We start from the raw sequence: 7,474 nt of genomic DNA, 5'->3' as shown, positions 1-7,474 counted from the left end.
ATTATACTCCTCACTGAATCTGTCAGGTCCACCTGCATATGCCCCCTTCCCATTTTGCTCTGCCATGTCTGTGTAAACTGTTTGCCCATAAAGTACTCCTGATTCCTTTTCGACAGCTCACTTGCCCATATTGTAATAGCGCTCACAGGCCACAATCCAGGTCACATTGTGCTATGTGCTGTACAAACAAAACATGGTACCTACTTGGAAGAGGTAATACAGTAGCACCCACAGGGTCCAACCAAGATCAGGAACCCCATACAGCTGGACATAGTGCATGGCCTAAAGATGTTATCTAAATAAACAAGACAAACAAAAGATGGGAGAAAGGAAGTTGTTTAGTACATACACTTTTCAAACTGAGGTTAAGTGGGAGTTGTGTCCTATATAAAACACCACTAGTGGTAGGTTTAAGTCATAAACCGCTTCAGTAAACTTTTTCTGACGATTCTATAGTACAACAGTGCTACTTGATTGGGCCATCCTGCTGGGCTGGTGGGTTGTCCTGATTAAGAAAAGACATCACTGACTTTAAACAATAAAATGCAGTCAGAGGTGCTGTACTTCTCTTTTGCAGTCAAGTAATGGAAAATAAATGTTAACCATTGATGTTAGCAGATCTTGCCTCATCTAATTTTCCTAATTCGTAATGCACTGTGGCCAGGCTGATGAAATCAAACTATTAATGGCAAATTACCTGTCAGGTTGATTTGCCTATGCTCTTCAGTATCTTTAGCAAGCATCCTAAACTAGCCACGTCTTTTTATTTATTTTTTTAATGATGGCTTATTGCAGTGGAGACAGAGTGAAATGCCTGAGTACTAATACTGAGGCAAAACCCTTAGTGCATGCTGCTGGGTTATTATTTGTATTATCGTAGCACCTAGGAACCCCAGTCATGGTGCGGGGCCCCACCCCCATTGTGCCAGGTGCTGTATAAACATAGACCAAAACAACAGTCCTTCCATAAACAAGTTTCTTGGGATTTTTGTTTGCTGGGTAATTTGGTTATGAGGGTTCCTTGTCTTTGCCTATTGCACAAACCTCCCACAATTTTTGTTCACAGAAGAATAATGAAAACCCGTTTGCTCGAGCCTGCCTGCTTGGAGTAGAGGCCTCTGCTTTCACTATATGTGTTTAAGTATAGCCTCCTTCCCAGACATATACATTTGTCTAATAAACACAAGATTGCAGTTTCTCATAGCTCATCTGAACTAGTGGTACCCAGTGATTATTTAATCCCATTATTTTCTAGGCTCAGAATTCCTTCTTTGAAGCTTTAAAAATAACAGTTCTTTTGCTGCTAGTCTGTCCTTTTCCCTCTTTGGTAAGCATTAACTTCACCATCCCTCCACCTGTTATTTCTACTGCACTGAAAGTCAGTATGACTCGGGATTGTTTGCTTCCTTATTTGTACAATCTCATCCCTGAGAATGTGGGCTGGAATGTGCTCTACTCTGCTAAGAATGTTGGATTTCTGCTTTGCCTACATGGAGCATAATATGTTTAAGTCAGTCCTACAACACTGATGGCTGCTTTTTTAATAATGAATCTGAATCAAATAGTAATACAGATTTTAAAATAATTGAATTCATAGGAATATATAACAACCTTCCTCTACATCTGACAACTGTGTGAAAGCAGATCATGGACTGGGGCCCTATTTCATGGTATGACAGCAGTACAGAGAGGTGTGTATGGACAAAACAATTAGATATTTTTGAAGTGATGGTGAGGGAAGGCAATATAATTCCATGCCAACACTTAAGCAACACCACGTCATTTGAGGGTCGAGTGATAGATGGCTTAACAGCTGAATACTTGCACTGACTAATGCCACTGGACAGGAAGGTCACTAATGCCAGCCCCTTTACTTAGTCTTGTGTAAGAAGTAGTTCAGACAACTAACTTTCTACTTGCCCCCCCATTAAGTTCTGTTAGTACAAGAGTTCTCGGTGATGAGCCAAGTGCTCAGTATGGCCATGTATACAGCCTCGTCCCCTGTATGTACATGATTTACTCAAGTGCGAGCAAGTAAAGACAGTCAATAAACAATGTACAGTGGATGATGGTATTAGCTCTTAAAAAAATTAAGTTTAATTCAGGAGTTGGCTATTGAAATGTGCTCTGGGCTTTCTTTGCATCTGTAAAATAGGCTTCACAGAAGGAACAAGCATAGAATCACTAAAACCTCCAGGGTCATCTAGTCCAGTGCCCTGTGCTGAGGCAGGACACGTAACCCGATGCCATCCTTGACAGGTGTTTGTCCAACCTGTTTGTAAAAACCTCCAATGATGGGGATTCCACAACCTCACTTGGAAGTGCTTAACTATCATTATAGTTTTTTCCTAATAAGTCTCCTTGCTTGTGGATTAAGCCCCTTACTTCTTGTCCTATCTTCGGTGGACATGGAGAACTCTTGATCAGGCCTTTCTATAATAGCCCTTAACATATTTAAAGACGTATTAGCTTCCCCCTCAGTCATCTTTTCTCAAGACTATACATGCCCAGTGTTTTTAACCTTTCCTCAGAGGTCAGGTTTTCTAATCCTTTCATCATTCATGTTGCGCTCCTCTTCACTCTCTCCAATTTATCCACTTCTTTTCTCTTACCTCCCTTGTCTTACATGCCACATTCCTGTTAATACAGCCCAGAATATTAGTCTTTTTTGCAACTATGGTTGATTCTGATTTGTGATCCACAATAATCCTCAGGTCCTTTTCAGCAGCACTAATGCCTCATCAATTATTGCCCATTGTGTAGTTGTGTGTTTGACTTTTCCTTTGTAATATTTTGCAGTTGTCTTCATTGTTTTCAGACCAAATTCTCCCTTGTGTCAAGGTCATTTTGAATTCTAATCCTGTCCTCCCAAGTGCTAGCAACCCCTCCCGGCTTGGTGCCAGCTGCAAATTTTATAAGCATACTCTCCACTCCATTATCCAAATCATTTAAGAAAATATTGAATAGTACAGGCCCCTGTGGAGCCCCACTAGATATGTCCCCTCCATTTGACGGTGAACCATTGATAACTGCTCTTTCAACTACTTGTGCACCCACTTTATAGTATTTTCCATCTAGACCACATTTCCCTAGTTTGTTTATGAGAATTCATGTGGGACTGTGTCAAAACCCTTACTAAAATCAAGATGGATTATTTCTTCGAGTGATATCCCCATGGGTGCTCCACTGTGGGTGTGGCAGCGCCTTTGAGTCTGGAATCGGAGATCTTCAATAGCAGTGCCCGGCAGATCACATATGCGCACCTTCCCTGTCTCGCGCATCGTGCGGGTAGCATAAATAGTGCTGTGTGGTCCAGGTGCCCTCAGTTCCAGCCTACGGTCTGGAACGGAACTTTAGCAGAGCCTACTTTTTCTCTTCAGAAACTTCGTTACTTACCTTTAAATTAGCTAGATCTTGTTTCTTCTTTTCTTTCTTTCTCCCTATAAAGAGGATAATCCCTCACCCCTATGCCTGGCTCCCCCGGGTTTAAGAGGTGCCTATTGTGCGGGGCTGCCTTTTCATTAATGGATGGCCACACACACTGTATCCGCTATCTGAGAGAGGGACATATTCCCCACAAGTGCTCCCACATGAGCTTATTGACATCCTCCACACCTCTTCTACTTCAAAAATAGCTCTACCCATTAATGGGGCACTCCTGCAACCAACCGATCTCCTATGGCAGACCAGCTTCTATTTCCACCATATGCAAACGGGTGGAAAGAAAATATTACATGTCAGCAAAAAATGCAGTTCTTATCCTACACCAAAAACTCTCTCATGGTGAATGCTGTGCACGAGAAGAATCGTCCATACCAACTCCAATCTTCTCACTCCTCTAGAGACTGGAAGCGACTCGATCTATTTGGAAGAAAATCCTATTCTTCTGTAACTCTCCAGTTTCAGATTTCCAATTGTGAGGCCCTCATGGCCAAATACAACTATAAGAACTATTCCAAACTGGAGGATTTGTGTCAGGACCTCCCACAGACCAAAAAAGATCAATTTTTGCCTCTGATTTCAGAAGGCCATCTCATAGCTCACACAACTCTACAGGCCTCCCTGGACTCAGCCGATACAGCAGCCAGATCCATCGCCACTGCTGTAGTAATGAGACGTGTATCCTGGCTATATCCATTGAGATTCCCAAAGGAGGTGGAAACAACAGCTGAGGACCTACCTTTTGAAGACCAAAAACTTTTCTCAGAGCTCACGGACAATTCTTTACATTCTCTGAAGGATTCCAGAACCACATTAAGATCTTTGGACATATATACCCTGCAACCGAAGAGAAGATCAGGAAAATATCAGCTCCCTTCCAGATCCAGACCCCAACCATACTACACACACAGGCAATTTGATAATCAATGCCGCCATCAGCACCCTTCTAATAACAACAGCAACCGTAGACAATCCACTGCACAAGGGGCTACATCCCATACACCTTCTAGCAAACGAGTTTTGAAGGTAGTGCTGGAGGGTCTGAGAACACTCCTTCTATTCCAGTTCACAACACAAAGAGACCATCAGTTTGGCAACAGGCTAGCTTCATTCCTAACATATTGGAAGCTTTTCACTTCAGACCGCTGGGTCTTGGAAATAGTCAAGGAAGGTTATTCCATCCCCTTCCTCACGTTACCATCACGCCAGGCCCCCACCGCGTCCCTCTTCAGGAACCCCTCTCACAAGATGATTCTCAGGGAGAAACTGAAGCACCTTCTACAATTGGAAGCCATAGAACTGGTCCCCACACAACACAGGAATTGAGGTTTTTACTCCCATCCTTTTTGGTTCTGAAGAAATCCGGAGGGTGGCTCCCTATCCCAGACCATCGCAATCTGAACAAGTTTGTCAGACTACAATGCTTCCAGTGCTGGTATGATGTAAAGTGACCAACTTGAACAAGGGCTGATTCTCAGCTCTTGACCTACAGGATGCCTACTTTCACATGGCCATATATCCTACCCACAGATGCTTCCTATGGTTCAATGTCGGCCACGACCATTTTCAATACAATGTTCTACCCTTCGGCCTGTTGACAGCACCGTGGGTTTTCTCCAAGGTGCTAGCGGTGGTAGCAGACTACGTAAGGAAGATAGGAATTACCATTTTTCCGAACTTAGACGACTGCCTCCTCAAAGCTCCATCCGAGACTGAAGCCCTTCAAGCAGTTCACGCAATCATGAATACCTTCAACAATTTGGGCCTTCTCATCAACTTAGAAAAATCCACTTTAAGACCCATTCAAATACTGGAATTTATTGGAGCCCAACTCGATTCCATATGAGCCAGAGCCTTTCTACCACCCCACAGATTCGCAGCTATAAAGGACCTAATTTCCCATGTCCTAGTATGTCCTCAGGTATCAGCACACACATCTTCAGCATCTCAGACATATGGGAGCAGCTATATTCATAGTAAGACATATCAGGTTGCATATGCACTGTCTCCAAGGTTGGCTCCATAGAGTATATATCCTCCACAAACAACATCCAGAAACTGTTATCCAGGCCATAATGGGTCAAAGACTCCCTTCTCTGGTGGATGAATCCCAGCAATGTTTGCACAGGGGTCCCCTTCTTTCTTTCCCTACTATGATTCTAACCACCGATGCCTCACTCATCAGTTGGGGAGCCCACCTGCTAGAACACAGGACTCAAGGCAGATGGACACCCACCGAGTCCACTCTTCATATCAACCTTTTAGAGCTATGAGCTGTTCGCAATGCTTGTCAACATTTCCTACCACTGCTCAGACACCAAAAACAGTAGGAGTGATGATGGACAACCTCGCCTGCATGTTTTATACCAACAGACGGGGGAGCGAGAGTCCATTCTTTGTGCTCGAAAGCAGTCAAACTCTGGAATTTTTGAATCTGCCACAACAACGTCTCCATCTTGGCCGCATACCTACCCGGACAGACCACGTGGACATGCTAAGCTGAACCTTTCCCCAACAATACAAATGGGAACTGGACATGAGAACGTTACGTCCCATATTTTGCCAATGGGGCCATCCCACAATAAAGTTATTCACCACCCCAATGAACTCTCGTTGTCCACATTTCTGCTCCATCACTTGGAGTGGAACATTGCTCTATGCATTCCCCCCCTTTTCCCTTCTACTCAGAGTCCTACACAAGATACAAGAAGATCAATCTCACATCATATTAATAGCCCCAGCTTGGCCCTGATAAGTGTGGTACACTTACCTTCTACGGATGTCCGTATGTTGGCCCATCAACCTCCCTCAGGCATTGTGGATCCTCTCACAGGACAATGGGCGTGTCTGTCACTCCAGTCCACAAACACTCTACCTGAAGGCATGGCTCCTTCTTGGTTCCACAGTCCAGAAACAGACTGTTCTGAACTAGTAAAATTTATCCTATTACATAGCAGGGCGAGACACCACCAGACACACATACACCCAGAAATTGGACAGATTCCAAAACTGGTGTGCCTCGAAACATATCCAGGCTACCAAAGTCCCACTGTCCTTTATTCTAGACTACCTTCTCCACCTCAAACATAGTCCACTATCTAACAGCGCTGTTAAAGTGCACTTAGCAGCCATCACCGCCTTTCACCACCCTATAGACGGACATTCTGTATTCACCCATCCATTCATTAAATACTTCTTAAAAGGCATTCAGAATCTTTACTCACATGTATGAGCCCTCACTCCTATTTGGGACCCCATCCTAGTCCTACGGTCACTAATGAAACCCCCCTTTGAGCCGACGGCAACATGTTCAGTCCTGCACCTGGCTATGAAAACAGTCTTCCTCGTTGCCATTACTTCAGCCCAAAGGGTTGGAGAAATCTCAGCCCTTATGGCTCACCCACCATATACCGTATTTTACGGCGACAAAGTCATGCTTCGTGCACATCCTAAATTCCTACCCAAGGTTATATCTTCGTTCCATTTGAACCAGTCCATACATCTTCCTATCTTTTTCCCCAAACTGCATAATAACTCACAGTAAGCAGCTCCCCACCTCTGGCTGCAGTCAGCAGGGACGTCAGGCACATATTATCCTTCTACCTTGACAGGATGCGACTATTCAGAAAGTCACCATGCCCTCTTCGTTTCCACTATGGAGAGATCCAAAGGCGAAGCCATATCAAAACAATACCTTTCCAAATGGATTTCACAATACATTCACATATCATATGAACACCATAATGCATAGGTTCCCACCTCGATTAGAACACACTCCACTTGTGCAGTATCAACATCCATCGCCTTCTTGAACAATGTTCCCATTGATGACATATGTAAAGCACCCACATGGGCATCCTCGGATACCTTTGCTCAACATTACGCCATCATGCAAGGTTCTGTGGCAGACACTATCTTCGGACACACAGTACTGTCCACCGCTGCACCAGCTGCTCCGAAGCCCCAACTTTTCAACTAGGTGCACTGCTTTGTAGTCACCCACAGTGGAGCATCCATGGGGACATCACTTGAA

At 44.1% G+C, this 7,474-nt stretch overlaps 1 long non-coding RNA gene across 1 annotated transcript; it reads right to left on the bottom strand.

Moving 5' to 3' along the window:
- Nucleotides 1-204: 204 nt before the first annotated feature.
- LOC137149283 (uncharacterized) lies at nt 205-6,436 on the bottom strand. Its single transcript, XR_010918717.1, has 3 exons — nt 6,212-6,436; nt 4,181-4,278; nt 205-295 (listed from the first exon to the last, which is right to left on the bottom strand). It is a non-coding gene; the product is annotated as an uncharacterized lncRNA (long non-coding RNA).
- Nucleotides 6,437-7,474: the final 1,038 nt, after the last annotated feature.

This window comes from Emydura macquarii, unplaced genomic scaffold (genome assembly GCF_026122565.2).
Source record: "Emydura macquarii macquarii isolate MOO-44397 ecotype Brisbane River unplaced genomic scaffold, CSIRO-AGI_Emac_v2 contig_719, whole genome shotgun sequence".
NCBI lineage: Eukaryota > Metazoa > Chordata > Testudines > Chelidae > Emydura > Emydura macquarii.
The sequence above is the reverse complement of the archived record's forward strand: the minus strand, read 5'-3'. Positions and strand labels throughout refer to the sequence as shown.